This window comes from Phyllostomus discolor, chromosome 6 (genome assembly GCF_004126475.2).
Source record: "Phyllostomus discolor isolate MPI-MPIP mPhyDis1 chromosome 6, mPhyDis1.pri.v3, whole genome shotgun sequence".
Taxonomy (NCBI): domain Eukaryota; kingdom Metazoa; phylum Chordata; class Mammalia; order Chiroptera; family Phyllostomidae; genus Phyllostomus; species Phyllostomus discolor.
The window spans coordinates 54,821,299-54,838,199 of NC_040908.2; the positions used below are offsets into that span (position 1 = coordinate 54,821,299).

The following is a 16,901-nucleotide window of genomic DNA, read 5'->3' on the forward strand; positions in this document are numbered from 1 at the left end:
AGATATCTCTAAAATGCCAAGAATATGAGGACATAGGTAAATCAGCCACTTTAAAGCCATACAATTAAATGTAGTAGTTATAAGTTATGTTGATACATATTTGTTGATATATTTGTCCATCTTAATGTTGCAGACATTTATGAGGCCTATTTTTATTACAAGAGCTCCATTATTTGACATAAATGCTCATATATGTATATTTTTATTTGCCTCTCTTGATTTAACTTCTTATTTAGCATTAATATCATCGCTCTTTATCTTGTATTCATTTTTGTAATACAGTTTTGTACACTTTGTTTTGTCTCTGATTCTTTTAGCTTTAGATTATCATTTTTACATTGCATGTTGTAATCTTTGATTTTTCTGCTGGATCTGACGGATTTGTCAATTTACAACGTTGTGTGAAACTTTGACATTTATTGTCACAATTGCTGTTTGATTTACCTCTTTTATCTTATTTATTCTGCACAGTAATATATTTTTTTGGTTTTACATTTTCTTTCTTTTTCATATCTGTCTGTGTAAGAAATGCTTGTAGTTTTCCCTTTAATAATTTAAAAGTTAAGCATTCTTTTAAAAGTTCTGCTCCCACATGCCTTCATTGCTAAATATGTATATAGATATTAAAATTTTCAAACTAAAAGCAACCAATAAATAACATCTGAAAGTGAAATGTCTATTTAATATTTGCTATCACTGTTGATTCAGCCTTAGTATTTTGAACTCTTGAGTACTTATTAGGTACAATGAAATTTTTTTTCTTTCTTCTTTTTCTTATACATCAGTCTTGTGCCTTGTCTTTTTAACACACCTGAAACCCACAGTGCCAATGAAGGTTCTGTGACCCTGTGAGATTAGATAACTTTCCCAGGTCACACAGATCTATCTAAATGTCAGGATCCTGATTCCAGTCCGACACCAGGGTATTTACTCTTCACCACCATGTTTATAAATTTTCAATCAGAGTCTTGTCATTTACCAGTAGAATACCAATTTTAGCTGAGATCTTAGAAGGTGGGTTTTTCTTTAGGACACAGGGAAGTTTCAGGAACAGAAGATATTGAACTTTAAAAATCCATTATACTGAGACTTTGTTAGACTTTGCAATATCCTCAACAGTCAGCTATTGATTATCGTTTACAAGGTTAAACTTTACAGTGACTTCCTATTTGATTAGAGATTAATGAGTTTCTTTGCTACAGGAACTAAGTATAGTTTCAGATTTAAGTATCTTATTTTTAACAGCGCCTTTATTTCTGGCTCTGATAGTGTAGATCATCATTTTCTCTGATTCAAGCTGTTTTTGATAGGATGCTCTAATGCTTTTGTATAGGAAAAAATGTCTCCCATATACCTGTTCCCCCACCATAATGTATTTTTAGTTTATATTAACATTAGAACCATAGCTAATCTGTTGATAATTATCTTTAATTAGATGATCCTAGGTGTACAGAAAGAAAACTTTGGCCCTTCCCTCCAGCTGATATAAATAGGTACTTACTAGAAGGCATCAATACTATTTTTATAAGTGAAACTCTCTTTGGAAATGGACTTTGCTGAAAAAAAAGGTTTTTGTAATAATGAAGACAACAAAGCATACGTGGTTACTTAGGTTAAAAAAATAAGCAAATAAAAAACTCCTCATCAAACAGTATCATCAAATCATAATTGTTCAATTAATGCAGTTTATTTCCTTCTTGCCTTTTTATCATCACAAGGTGGATATTTCAACAATATTTGATTCAGCCTTTATAATGTTCCAGTCTCTCTTTGATTGATAAACAAAATATCTTAATCCCTCATTTCTACATTTTAAGCAACTATTTTTCATTAATACCCAAATAAAAGTATTCGTAATTCTGAAAATGCACATTATTCTTATCACTATTGGTGACTTACACTCAGGAAAGACAATCTTGTGTGTGGTACAAGTGTGTGTTTTAGTGCTGGGTTTGCCCAAAAATAGACCCAAGTATCTGAGTGTAAATGATTTAGCAATGACTGTTCCAGGAGAAATTAGTGATACAGTAGGGGTAGCAGGCTAGAAAAAGGGAAAAAGCCAAACATGGATATAATTTCAGGGGATATCCACACCCTTCCTGGTCTCTTAGGGACTTCTGGAGGATACACTAGATTATTGGGTAGACAAACATTCATCATTAACCATGCACTGTCCCCAAAATATAAAGTTCTCAGAAAATACTTGTTTTCCTTGAAAATCTACCAGCTCTAGCATCCAAGTACATCCAATGATGGCTTCAATCATGAGTTGGTAACAGGAAAACTTGAGAAAGGTCATGGCTAAATGCAGAGAACTCATAAGAGAGGTCCAGGGATCTAGACCCAGCTCTTAAAGTGTTTGACACCACCTGGTTAATATAGTTAACTTTTTCTGAAAGCGCTGTTATCCTTTAGCTATTCTGTGTTTTTTAATATTTTCTTGCCTCTCTTCATTTTTATAAAAAGGAAGCATCAGCAAAATGAGGTAAAAGTGATACTATTTTCAGGGACATCTCTACAAAAAGTACTTTCTCAAATAAAGTGAATAAAAAATAAATGTATCTGTTTCCTTTAAATTCCTTTTTTCTTTCTAAGATCATTTTATTTAAATACAAAAAGGAAAATAGTATGGTAATCCCTCAATAAATTAAACATAGAATTTAAACATAGAGGGACCATATATATGATCCATCAACCCCACTTTTGGATATACATATATCCCAAAAAAGTGAAAACAAGAACTGAAATATATACTTGAACACCCATGTTCTACTCAGCATTATTAACAATAGTACAAAGGTGAAAGTAATCCAAGGGTTTGTGAGCAGATGAGCGGATAAACAAAATGTAGTATATAAGTATACAGTATAATATTATTGTCTTAAAAGGAAAGAAAAAAAAATTGACACATACTACAACATGGATGAACCTTGAAGACATTAATCTAAGTGAAATAAGCCAGTCACAAAAGGACAAGTGCTGTATGGTACCTTTAGTGAGGTTCCTGGAGTAGCCACATTTATGGAAACAGAGAATGTAATGGTGGTTTCCAGGGTCTGGGTTGCCCATTTAGCTTCACCCACCCAATATGAATTGCTTATTTGTTCCAATTCTAGGAATAACCCATGGCATTAATATTGGTCATAGTCTGATGTTAAATAAGTTGATTACTTACAAGTAAAGATATATTCTTTTTTATTTCTGTATATAATAATTCTAAGGATGGGGAAATTACTAAGATATGTATACTTTTTCACTTTTGTATCTTCCATGCAATCCTTCTGCCTCACACCTGGAAGATGCCTGGTTACTTTAATTTAAAATAAAAAATTGTTTCTGTATATCTGAAGAGTATTACATTCTAGTCAAAGGAAAAATAAACACAAATAAAAAGAAAAATATTAAAAATTGAGGGTTGTGATATTTAACTTTCTTACATTGTCTAAGCTGCATAAATAGGAATGTAGGGCATGGGCAGGAAATCCCATTTTGGGAGTTTCTTCAATAAAATCCTTCAGCTGGCTATCAAATTAGCTTCCCTATTGGACTCAGAAGGAGGCACCAAGATGATCTATAATTAAATCCCTGGAATCCAATTTTCACTTGCTACCCCTAGAACAAACATCATTAAACTACTCATTGCTCATCAAAGTAATGCATAAAAGCTTCCTAGTTTGAAAGATATAAGCAAAGGTGCAAATTATGTATAATATCTGGATTCCTTGATCTAACAAACAGAAGCATAATACATAGCAAATGGAGGTTATGAAATTGCTGTCTCTTGGAAAGCTTGATGCATAATAAGTTGTGTATCATTATTTATTTGTCTGTTCTTGGAATATATTAAAGTTACACCTCTTCCTAGCCCCCTACTTTACCTCTTCTGGCAAACAGAAATATTCAAAAGCAATACATATCTGAGAAGTTGGGCTACAACTTTTTCAGATGAATTTTTTCTGTATTTCAAAATGAAATTGATATATAATTTATTTCTTCTCTATTAGATATTATAGCCTAGTGAATATTAATAAAGGAGTGCTCCCCAGTAAATTGTTTGAGAAAAGTTCTCACTCTACAAGGACATCTATTCCCTGACTTGGAAGCTTATATATAAGCACAAATATATGCTCATACATATATATATGCTTTTTATTTATAAATACTATATATGCGCATATATTTATGATTTACTTAAGATCCATAAAACCAAGATAAATATTCTATAATTGGTACCTTTAAAGGTCATAATCAATTGTCTTATTTCACAGGAACAAATACACTTCTTATTTCAATTCAGTGTGTTCTCAATGGGAGGTCATTTTTAAAGAAAGACAGTAATTATCACTGTGGTGAGCCATTTACATTATTTGAAAGGGCAGCTAGATAATTCTCTTGGGCTGCTTCCATTTGAGAGATTATTTTGCCTGCAAGCCAGTTATAAAAATCCTTGGGCTTACTTTGATTATTTAGCCTTACAACTTTGCCAAATATTGCCATTAATGGGAATGTTAGCTGTCTACATCAGTCATAGAAAGCAAATAAGCAATGAAATGTGTAAATATTCATGTGTTTTCTATCAAAATGTTCATTTAAAATTTCAAAGTATTTCAAAATTTAGTTGAAATATAAGTATATTTTAAAACAAAGTGATCAAGTTGAAATGTCTTCATATTTACTCTCTTCTAAAATAGTAATAAATGTTTTAGGGAGTCATTGCATTACAAATTCAGTGGAGTAGGATGGTTTTTAAAACTGACTTACAATTATTGGTGAATAGATAACCACTTTAATTTTACAAAATAATTTCAATTAAATTTGAAATATCTGGAAACATCAGGTTATGTGTAAAATAATTATAGGAATGATATAGAAAAGAAATTAGCAATTTTTCTGCATAAAGGGCAAGATCGTACATATTTTAGACATTTTAAGCCATATCGTATAGTCCTGTTTCAACTACTCAACTTGGTGGTCATAACAAAAGTTGCCATAGAGAACATGTAAATGAATGCACATGACTGTGTTCCAGTTAAATTTTACTGATGAACACTGAAATTCAAATTTCATAAAATATTCACATGCCACTAAATAATTTTTATCTTTTTTAATTACTTAAAAATGTAAAAACTATTTTTAGCTTACAGAGAAACAGGTGGTTAGGTGGACTTGGCCTGTGGTTCTTGGGCTGCTGATCTCTGATCCAGAATTCTAGAGTATTACCTTTTATGAATTGGCAGTGATAACATTTTGACATTTGTTATTTTTCTCTCCAACTTATATAGCAATTTTCATTTAAAGACACAAATATTTACCTAACTTGTGAAAAGTCATTAAACTAGTATATAATAAACATGGTCTAATATCGGTAAGAGTCTTTATACATTAGTATAATTGGTTTACACAGGTATACGCATCACTATTTTTAATATTTGTTTCCATTTTATAGATGAGAAAACTAGGGCTTAGGTTAAATCAAAGTTTTCCCTGTCTGGCCCTCTGTTTTAGTGTTAAAGAGACTGAAGTAGAAAAAGAAAAGTTTAAAGAAAATAAAATAAATGGAACCTAGCGGACCTGTAACAACATTTTGGGAACCGCTGTATTAGGTAAAAAGGGGAAAAAACATACAAAATATAATTAAGTAATAGTAACTAGTATTTTAACCAACCCATGGTGAAGACTAATGAATCATCCTTTGCCTCAAATATAAGTGTGTGTGTGTGTATGTGTGTATGGCTCACCGATGTGTCCAAAATTGATGATGAAATCATTGGTTATCATCTAGACTGAAGTTCAATCTTAGCTGGTCAGTGTTGCATAAACACTCTCAAACAGTCCCTTTTGGGTTGTATGTTTCTTATCCCATTTTAACCATCAACCTCTTCCTAGCAAAGGTTACCTGGTGCATATCATAAATTCAATGCATTTGTGTATTATAAGTTTCCAGTTTTGAATTTACACTCGTCACCTTGATGGGAGTTGGTTATGCTCAAACTCCTTGGGTTTTCTTTTATAATCAGCTTAATAACTTGCAGTATTAGTGTATATCATACCATATACCACTATTGGCTAGTATCTATCATACATTGCTAGCATAATTAATTGGCCCAACTGTCAGAAAACTCCCTTATTCACCTTAATTTTTTTTTGAACTTATTCAGAGAGACTTTAAAGTTTTTCCCCAAGTGCTTTCTACTAAATTGAATGAAGCTTGAGTTATAATAGCCGCTAAGTGCAATTTTTGTGGCTCTTTACTTTCTTTTCTCTCTCTCAATTAGTACATTATGGCAAAGAAAAAGAGGCTATATTTTAGCTTACTGTAAGTACTTTATAAAAAAATCATTTCTTTTTTTTTGTTCATTATACAAGACAGGACTTACAGCCTATAGCTCAACTTTATACTATCTAATACTATACTGTACTATACTATACAAGTATAGTATGTGTTTGTGTCTGCATGCATACATTTTAAAATTTGTTTAGGCTTAATTTCCTGAGCTGATATTTTATATTTAAATTCTTAAGTTTTATTACACTTTTCTTCACATTTGCTCCAAGATCCCAGTTTCAAAATCACACTTTCATAAAGGCAAATGATTATTATATTACCAGAACATGAATATCAGTTACTTTTCTGGATCATTCACATAAAGGCCAAAATTTTAACCTAAATATATTTTAAATTTTGCCTTGACTACATTTTCATCATATGTTTGGGAATTTCTACCCTATATAAAAAGTAAAGTGACTGGCATCATGGAAGAAAAGATAAATTAGCAGTTTTTTAAATATGACTACATATTGACATTTATGTTAGCAATACCTGAAAGTGACATTATTAAATATGTTGATTTGTAAGTTTTTTGACATTTTACCAGTAAATTGTCAAAACAGTATCATGATCACATTCAGTTCCACATTTTCAGAAGTATTAACTGGCAGCTATTAAATGCCTTTCTTTGGTGCCCGACAGCAAATCGATGGTATGATCAATATCTCAATCCAGAGGCTCTGAATCAGCTATAAAATAAATAGATTTTGTCTAAATATTAATGTTCACACAAAAACCATCATAAGGTCATTAGCAAGATCATTTGTGATCATTAATACCACCAATTATTTTATAGTTTGCTTATTTTTTCCCAAAAGGTAAAGCTCAGCAAATTTTTATTTCTGCTTTGAGTTCAGAAGTTGGGCTTGAGGGTGGAAGATGGCAGTTAAATAGGTGGAAGTTGAGCCCACTTGCTCTTACACCAAAGTTGGACATTTAGCCGCTCTTCTGAAAAATAAAAGTGAACAGTCAACAGACTCTTAGCTGATATGCAGTTTGGAAGCCAAAGAGTATAGAAGATGCTTCAAAATGGACAGTAAAGAGGTTTTATAGGTGGATGGGCATGGAGTGGGGAATCTGCAGGTGTGGCATAGCAGCCACAGGGCCAGCAGCTGCAGCACCTGCATCCATGGAGAGCCTGGTCAGAGACAGCAGCTTAGCAGCTCCCTCCACTCCCACAGCATGGAATCCCCAGACTCGGGCTGGGAGAAACTTGGGTACACAAAATCATTGGGGAGAATGAGTCTACACACACACACACACACAGCTACCAGCACACCCATAGCTGCAGTGGCAAACACCAACCAACCGAGAGAGTGCCAGAGAGTGAGAAAGATACTACCTGTAGCTGGATCTGGTATAGGAGGAGGGCTTTGACTGTGATAGACTCTTGACTTTTTGGAGAGGCAGCATGTATGGAAAGCCAGACAGTGACGTAGTGCTGCAGTGCAGTGCCCGAAGAGACTTTAAAAAGGGAGCTGATGTATGCTGGGCAGGGACCCTGTGCACGCAGGTGTCCTGACAACCGGGAAAAAGGATTGAGGATGTGATTTGCTACAAGTCAGTACAGCTGGGCAGATTTATCAAAAAAAAAATTGCAAAGCAAAGGAGTTTCTCAGACCCAGCCTTCCACAGTTGCAGAGTGGAAAGCCCAGGTCACTGTATGCTGTGAAGGCAGTGGTCTGAGAACTGTGTGTCTGAGATTATTCAAAGCCAGACTGAGCTCCTTCCTTGGCAGAAACACTGGACAGGGAAGGTTGAGCCCAGCACCCACCTCCTACCGGAGCAGAAGATCGCAAAACTAGCAGGGCAGGCTTAACAGCACTGCAGGGGGCATTTCTGCAAGAGAAAGACAGGAAGAGGAACAGCTAAAAGGGTGAATTTTGAACTCCACAGGGAGACGAAGTACACTGGTTCTTAGGGCCCTATTTCACTAAAGCTATCAAAGCAGGGAGATCAGAAAGTTGGGCAGCAAGGGGGACTCAGGGCTCTATCCACCCTCACCTACCACACAGAGCTGCCTTCTACACCAAGCAGGAGAAAGCTGAGCCTCTTACACAGACTGTCTGTCCCCATAAAACAGACAGCTCTTAATCAAATACTGTTGGAAATAAGCCTGGAGAAACTAGAATGGGAGGTATAGGGGCAGGGGGAACACACCCACAATTTCCCAGAAGACTGCACAGTGCCTCTCAGGAGAGACACAGAGGCCCCCACCCTTTCAATCATAATGGAAGCTCCCTCTGGAGCAAGGGTGTCCCAACCTGTGGTCTGCTGGCCACATGCAACCCAGGATGACTATGAATGTGGCCCAATACAAAATCTTAAAACGTTATGAGATTTTTTTTGTTTTTGTTTTTGTTAGTATTTGTATATTTCATGTGTGGCCCAAGAAAACCCTTCTTCTTCCAATATGGCCTAGAGGTGCCAAAAGGTTGGATACCCCTGCTCTACAGGCAGGTGAAGGAGATACAGGTGGTGTTGCCAGAAGTTGGACGAACCACCCAGGCACCTTAAGCTGATAAAACAACAGAGATAGATCCAGAAAGAAGTCAGATATTATGATAATTAAGGGAAGCATCTATCAAAAAGATATAATAATTGTAAACATATATGCATCCAACACAGAAATATTCAAATATATAATGAAAATCATGGAGGACTTCAAGAAAGATACAGGCATTAACTTACTTATAGTAGGGGACTTTAATACCCCACTGTGAACAACGGATAGATCTTCCAAACAAAGAATCAACACTGAATGACAGCTTAGATCAAATGGACTTATATATATATAGAACCTTACACCCCAAAGAAGAACAATATGTATTCTTTTCAAGTGCACATGGGACATTTTCAATGGTTAAACATATGGTGGACACAAAACAAGCTTCAATAAATACAAGAAAATTGAAATCATATCAAGCATTTTCTCTGACCACAAGGGACTGAAACCAGAAACTAACCTCAAGGAAAACACTTAAAAACACTCAAACTCGTGAAGATTGAATAGCGTACTATTACACAATGAATGGGTTAATAATGAGACCAAAGAAGAAATCAACAATTTCTGAAAACAAATGAAAATGAATACACAACAGACCAAAACCTATGGGACACAGCAAAGGCAGTTCTGAGAGGGAAGTTCATAGAAATGCAGACCCACCAAAAAAAAAAAAGAAAGAAAAATTTCGAGTAAACAACTTAACCCTAGAGAAACAACAACAAACAAAGCCCAGAGGCCATAGATGGAAAGAAATAATAAAGATCATAGAAGAATTAAATGACATAGAGATTAAAAGAATAATTCAAAGGATCAAGGAATCCAGGAGCTTGTTCTTAGAAAAGATACACAAAATTGAAAGCCTTTAACAAGACTCATCAAGATAAAAATAGAGAGGCCCCAAATCAATAAAATCAGAAACAAAAAGAGGAGAAATAACAGCTGACACAAAAGAAATACAATAAGAAATTATTATGAATAACTTTATGCCAACCTGGAAAAAATTGATAAATTTCCAGAAACATATAACCTTCCAAAACTATATCAAGAAAAAGGAGAAAGCCTGAAGAGACTAATACCAATTAGTGAAACTGAAGTAGTAATCAAAAAATTGTTGTCATACAGAAGCCCTAGACCAGACAGCTTCACAGGCAAATTTTACCAAACATTTAGGGAAGAGCTAAATCCTATCCTGCTCTGACAATTCCAAAAAATTCAAGAAGAGGGAAGACTCCCAAACTCCCTTTATGAGGCCAGTATTATTCTAATTCCAAAAACAAGTAAAGACACAACAAAGAAAGAAAACTACAGGCCAATATCAATGATGAACATAGATGCTAAAATCCTCAAGAAAATACTGGAAAGCTGGATCCAGGAATACATTAAAATGATTATACACCATGATCAAGTGGGATTCATCCCAGAGATTCAAGGATGATACAATATTCACAAATCAATAAACACAATACATTGCATAAACAAAAAGAAAGACAAAAATCACATGATTGTATTAATAGATGCTGAAAAAGCACTTGATAAAGTACAACACCCATTTATGATAAAAACACTCAGCAAAGTGGGAGTATAGGGAGCATACCTCAACATAATAAAAGACATATACGAGAAACCCATAGCCAACATCAAACTCAATGGACAAAAATTAAAATCTTTCCCCCTAAGACAAGAAAAAAGACAGGTATGTTCACTTTCACCACTTATATTCTACATAATATTGAAAGTTCTATCCATAGCAACTAGACAAGAATAATAAATAAAAGGCATCCAAATTGGAAAGGTGGAAGTAAAACTGTCATTGTTTGCAGATGACATGATAGTGCACAGAGAAAACCCCATAGGTTCCACAAAAAATCTACTAAACCTAATAAATGAATATGGCAAAATGTTGGGATATGAAGTCAATATTCAGAAATCAAAGGTATTTTGGTATACCAACAATGAAATATCAGAAACAGAAATTAGAAAATAAATCACATTTACTAAAGCCACAAGAAAAATAAAGTACCTGGAAATAAACTTAACAAAGGAGGTAAAGGATCTGTACTCAGAAAATGACAGAATACTAAAGAAAGAAATTAAGGAAGACACAAATACATGGAAGCATATAACATATTCAAGGATTGGAAGAATTAAAATCATTAAAATGTCCATACTACCCAAAGTAATCTATAGATTTAATGCAATCTCTATTGTAATACCAATGATGTATTTCAAAGATATAGAAAAATATTTCAAACATTTCTATTAAACCATATATGACCCTGAATAGCCTCAGAATTTTTGAGGAAGTTGAACAAAGTTGGAGGGATCATAATACCTGGTATCAAATTATATTACAAGGCTGCTGTAATCAAAACAGTCTGGTACTGTCATAAGAACAGACAAATGGATCAATGGAACAGAACAGAGAGCCAGAAAACCCATCTCTATGGTCAATTAATATTTGGCAAAGGGAGCAGGAGCATATAATGCAATAAAAATAGCCTCACCAATAAATGGTGCTAGGAGGTCTGGACAGGTATATGCAAAAGCAAATGAAACTAGACCACCAATTTATACCATGCAGAAACATAAACTCAAGATGGGTAAAAGACTTAAATATATCATGACACCATAAAAGTCATAGAGGAAAACATAGGGAATAACATTTCAGATTTCCCACCTAGTAGTATCTTCAGTGATCCATCTCCTAAAGCAAGGAATATAAAGGAAAGAATGAACAAATGGGACTATAACAAATTAAAAATCTTCTGCATGGCTAAAGGAAACATCATCAAAATGAAAAGGGAACCAACTATGTGGAAAAACATATTTGCCAATAATACTTTAGACAAGGGTTTAATCTCCAAAATATATAAAGAACTCATGACTCAACACCAGGAAGGTAAACAATCCAATTTTTTTTAAAGATTTTATTTATTTATTTTTAGAGAGAGAGAGAGAGAGAGAAACATCAATGTGCGGTTGCTGGGGGTTATGGCCTGCAACCCAGGCATGTACCCTGGCTGGGAATCGAACCTGGGACACTTTGGTTCCCAGCCTGAGCACAATCCACTGAGCTATGCCAGCCAGGGCTAACAATCCAATTTTTTAAAAAAATGGGCAAAGGACCTGAACAGAGATGTCTGCAGAGAGGACATACAAAGGACTCAGATATACATAAAAGGATGCTCAGAATAATGAGCCATCAGAAATGTGCAAATTAAAACCACAATGAGATACCATTTTACAAGGGTCAGATGGCCACCATTAACAAATCAACAAACAACAAGTGTTGGCGAGGATGTGGGGAAAAGGAACCCTAGTGCACAGTTGGTAGGAATGTAGACTGGTGCAGCCACTGTGGAAAGCAGTATGGAATTTACTCAAAAACTAATGATGGAACTGCCTTTTGATCCAGCAATCCCATTGGTGGGATTATACCCTAAGAATCCTGAATGGCCAATTTAAAAGAACCTATTCACCCCAATGTTCACAGCAGCATTATTTACAATAGTCAAGTGCTGGAAATAGCCTAGGTGCCCATCAGTAAATCAGTGGATCAAAAAACCGTGGTATATTTAAACAATGGAACACTACACAGCAGAAAGAAAGAAGGAACTCCTACCCTTTGCAACAGCATGAATAGACCTGGAGAACAGTATGCTAAGTGAAATAAACCAGCCAGAGAAAGACAAATACCATATGATTTCACTTATATGTGGAATCCAATGAACAATCTGAACTAGCAAGCAAAACAGAGACAGACTCATAGGTAGAGAGCAGGTTGACAACTCTTGTGAGGAGTGGTGGAGGGACTGAACAAAAAATTAAAAAATGACATGAACATGAACAACAATATGATGACTGCAGAGTGGAGGGTGCTGGAGGTGGACAAGGGTATAAGGGGGATAATGGGTAATAAAAAATACAACAAAATTATAAAAAACACATACATACACACAAGAAAAGGAATATTGAAAGGTTGGAAACTATTTTTCCCCAAATCAATACACAGCTTTTACTGCATCTTTAAAATTATGCAAATAAATGTGAGGACTATCACAAATAAGCATGTAGAAGTATTCAGCATCTTGCCATTTCTATAGCTGGACAACTTAGATCTTATTCATCACCCTGCTGAACTGTTCCTTTTTCAGACAATTGATATCTTCCAAAAATTTTCTGATATCCTTGTTTTTAACTGCTGTGGCTTGCTGAATCAAAACAATTGAATTTGATACAAATTCAATGTAATTTCCTTCCAGAGTCAACTCATCTTTTGGGGCCTGAGATACTGAATAATCAATGCCTGACCTCCTCAGAACTCTGCAGATGCATTTTTTTTTTGCCCAAGAAATTTCTGATTTCTACAACAGAACCATTGTCTTGAATAACAACATTGATGGGGAAGTGAGCATACACAGACCTCATCTTGTAACAGAAGTCCAGTGTAACACCCTTGATCATGTTCTGTACATGATCACAGATAGTGGGAATGTTAGCCAGTTCCTTTCTATTTCCCCATCATTTATCAACCCAGAGCCTCTTCTTTTCCTTTCCAAAGAGACTGACTGAGTTCCAAGTTGATATGAATAAAGGTCCTCTGCAGGATGCCTCTGGGACCCTTCACAATAACTGTGTGCCACTTCAGAGTGATGTGGCCATTTTCTGGGATATCAACAGTCTGAATGCTGAGAATGGTCTTCATCCTCTCAACAGAAGTGGCAAAGAAAGAGTGTCTTTCATTATCATGTTCTTGTAGCTATCAGGGTCCTGCATATGGACAGAAAACTTTAAATGTTGTCCGATTCCACAGAAATGGAAACATTTTGGAAATTTACCAGCTCCAGATGTTTGTGCCATCCTTTATTAGAAAATTTTGAATCCATTACTTGTGGAGTTTCTTTTATATTCATTTTTGTTCAACAAATCCTTTTAAACTGACAATTTGATCTCAAGCCCCAGTATTTGTTCAATGTGAAGGAAACATTGTTTCCTTAATTATTTAAGATCACACTTCAGTATCTTTGTGATATCACTGTAAATATCTCATATAAACATTCTCCTGTGACTCAGTGGATTCCAAAACATTGACTGAAGTTTCAATAATACTTCTTAGTAATAAATAAATATATATATTATTATATTATATATATTGCAAATTCCTGAAAGCAATTTAGTAATACCAATTCAAGAGTACTCAATTTTATCTTAATCTTTAACCTAAGAACTCACATTTGAAGTATTTATATCACAAAAATATATACAATGTTATGGTAGGATTGAATGCAAGGATGTATATCGTTATCCTTATTAAAACAGTAAAATTAAGAATACCATAATTATCTACATAGAACTTTGTTACATAAATTATAGTAGTACAATGAAATGCACTATAAATAGTAAATTGTTTACTAGAAATATTTATCTGCATAAACGTATTTGTGATATATTGATAAAAGAATACAAAATTTGTTGTATATTTGATCTCATATCATTTAAGAATAAAGGCACAATATAAATGCTGAGAGTAATAGAAATAAATTTATCAATGATTTTTATGGAGCAAGACTTAGGGCATAAAATGTATACTGGGTTCTTATATACATTTTCCAATTTACCAGCTATTTTCATCATAAAATATTTCAAAAGATGTATACATTTCTTTACACTGAAATATTAAATATTTTGATATTGTAAAGTCTAAAATTTCTTCTATTCTCATTTCTATTTCATCTCTATTTTCTTGTTAAATTTTTCCATGACCCAAATAAGAAGAAAAAATTTCAATAATTTTCCTTACATAAGAAACTGCAACAAATTAAACTGTCAACAAATACCAATGGGAAAATAATTTTTTTTTATAACTGTCTAACAAAATGTCACTTTGGCATGTTTGACATTTTGATATGATCATCGGTAATTGTTGTGAAAAGCTCAGTAAACTTGTAAACCAAGTGCAAATAATATGGCATAAAATGTTCATTATGTAAATTAGATTGTTTAAATCTTCACATGTAGCTAATGTGTTTATGCTGAACTTGAAGGTATTTTTTTCTCTTTGCACCTAGCAGAACCCAACTGTACATCTTTCTAGTTGTCTACGTGTTAAAAAAAAACTATTTATATTGCTACACAAACTCAGAAAAGAAAAAATAAATAAGATGTCATCATGTTAGTCCTGACGGCCAAGTGGTATGACAGAAGAAAAAAAAAGACTCAATGATAAAAGGACTTACACATAACTGTAGATATGAAAGAAATTGATTGATCAAAAAGTATTGATTTCTCTTAATCAATGATAAAATTGTAATATATAGTAATTGAATTTCTCAGTTAAAATTTACAATTAGTGAAAAAAACTATAATATAATTCTAATGAAGTCATAAATTTGTTGTGTTTAAATTACATGTAGAAAGGAAATATATTTTCTTGATTGCTGATTTTATCCCCCTTACTCTCTACCTGGTGAACAGGTTGAGACAGGGAAAGAAATAAATGTCATAATGGCCAATTTTAGTAATCTCTGCCTAAGCCAATCACCATGTCTTTTGGAAACTTTCTCAGATAAAAATTCATTTCTGATTCCACATGTTCTTTTTTTGATTTGTTGTATGGTTGTATAAAGAAATGAAGTAGTAAACTTGATCTCATAGAAGACATGACATCCATAAGCATACATTGTATCTCCTGAATACTCTGTGCGGCCTAAAAAACTGGTGACCTGCTCTCCTTTCAGAATGATGACATTGAGGGCAAATGGGTTTTATCTGGCTATGGCTGAGTTGATAACATACTGGCATTCATTGCTGGAGTTGGTATTTCTAACCATTTGCCTGTGGTCACAAATTATTCTCCTAAAGATACTCTTCTGTTTTTAAACCCTTCTGATTTTCAACTGAAATATGCAAGCATGTTGGAACATTTCCATGGAATACACTGACCTTGGAGAAGTAAAGGTAATGAAAACAGAAAAGGAAAAATAATCGTAGTGTATATACTACACAACTCCACTGTAAGTAGAATTTATGTCGTCATAGTAACTCTTTGGGATCATCAGTCTGATTTTGACCACCACTCTTGCATTATAAAGTGTCGTCTTTTTTGTGGGTTCATGACAGAAAAATACTGACACTTATATATTTATTTGTATGTATTGGAAAAGCACTTTTTGAGTTACGATTCTGTAGATAGTATCCTCTATGGAGGCCACATAGTTTTAAACACTTGCCTCCTGATCATTAATATGGTTTAAGTCTTGAGTAGTTTTGGCAGTTCATTTGGTTTCCATTGGCAGGGCTCAGGGGGTCTGGGTGTCTGATTTCTTTGGCCTTATCATTCTAAAAAATCTTTTAAACTTTTATCTGTTTCCTATTTGTATATGTTTCAGGACTTCCAGCCAAAGTTCTTTCCTTGACATTGTTTTCAAATTTGCTTTGTTTCTCTGCTTTTGCATCACCAAACATCCCTCTCAACCTAATGATGATCACAATGAGAAGGACAATATTTCAGATGTAACTTGATAAAAAAGTTTTAATAAAGGATCTTTCTAAAGGAATGACTAGAACAATGTAACTGTGAAGAAAAGAACATAAAGCAGTTTCTGCCAGAAAGTAGGGTTAAGTCTTAATTAAATTTTTGTTGTTCCTGGAAAGGGGCTCCTTACAATATCTGCTCACAAGAAATTTAGAATTGCTATCAAGTACTTCCTATTGCATTTTTCACATTTATTGATTGAGATAATTCATTAGGGTTCTCCTGTTCCTATTACATCTTTGTATGATGCAGTATAAATAAAAGTAGAGTACAGATAGCTTATATTTTCCGTTTACTAGTTGCTGGGTGGGAGGAATATCTAAACTCAATGGAGATAATTGAGGATTATCTAGAAATCTTTAATTTTGGCTTGAATGCAGTGACTGGGTGGGAGTTTGTATTTTTTTAAGGAGAAACTGAGATTGTTTATAGATAAGAGAAAGAATGAAATGAGTATTTGGTAATCAGGAGGACAGATAATGACAGAAGCATGTCAGGCATTCACTAGTATCAGGTACTTTTTCTGGGTATCC

General features: G+C 34.0%; 1 pseudogene; it reads right to left on the reverse strand.

Annotated features, from left to right (window-relative positions):
* Positions 1-12,912: 12,912 nt before the first annotated feature.
* On the reverse strand, positions 12,913-13,569 carry LOC114500386 (annotated as a pseudogene).
* Positions 13,570-16,901: the final 3,332 nt, after the last annotated feature.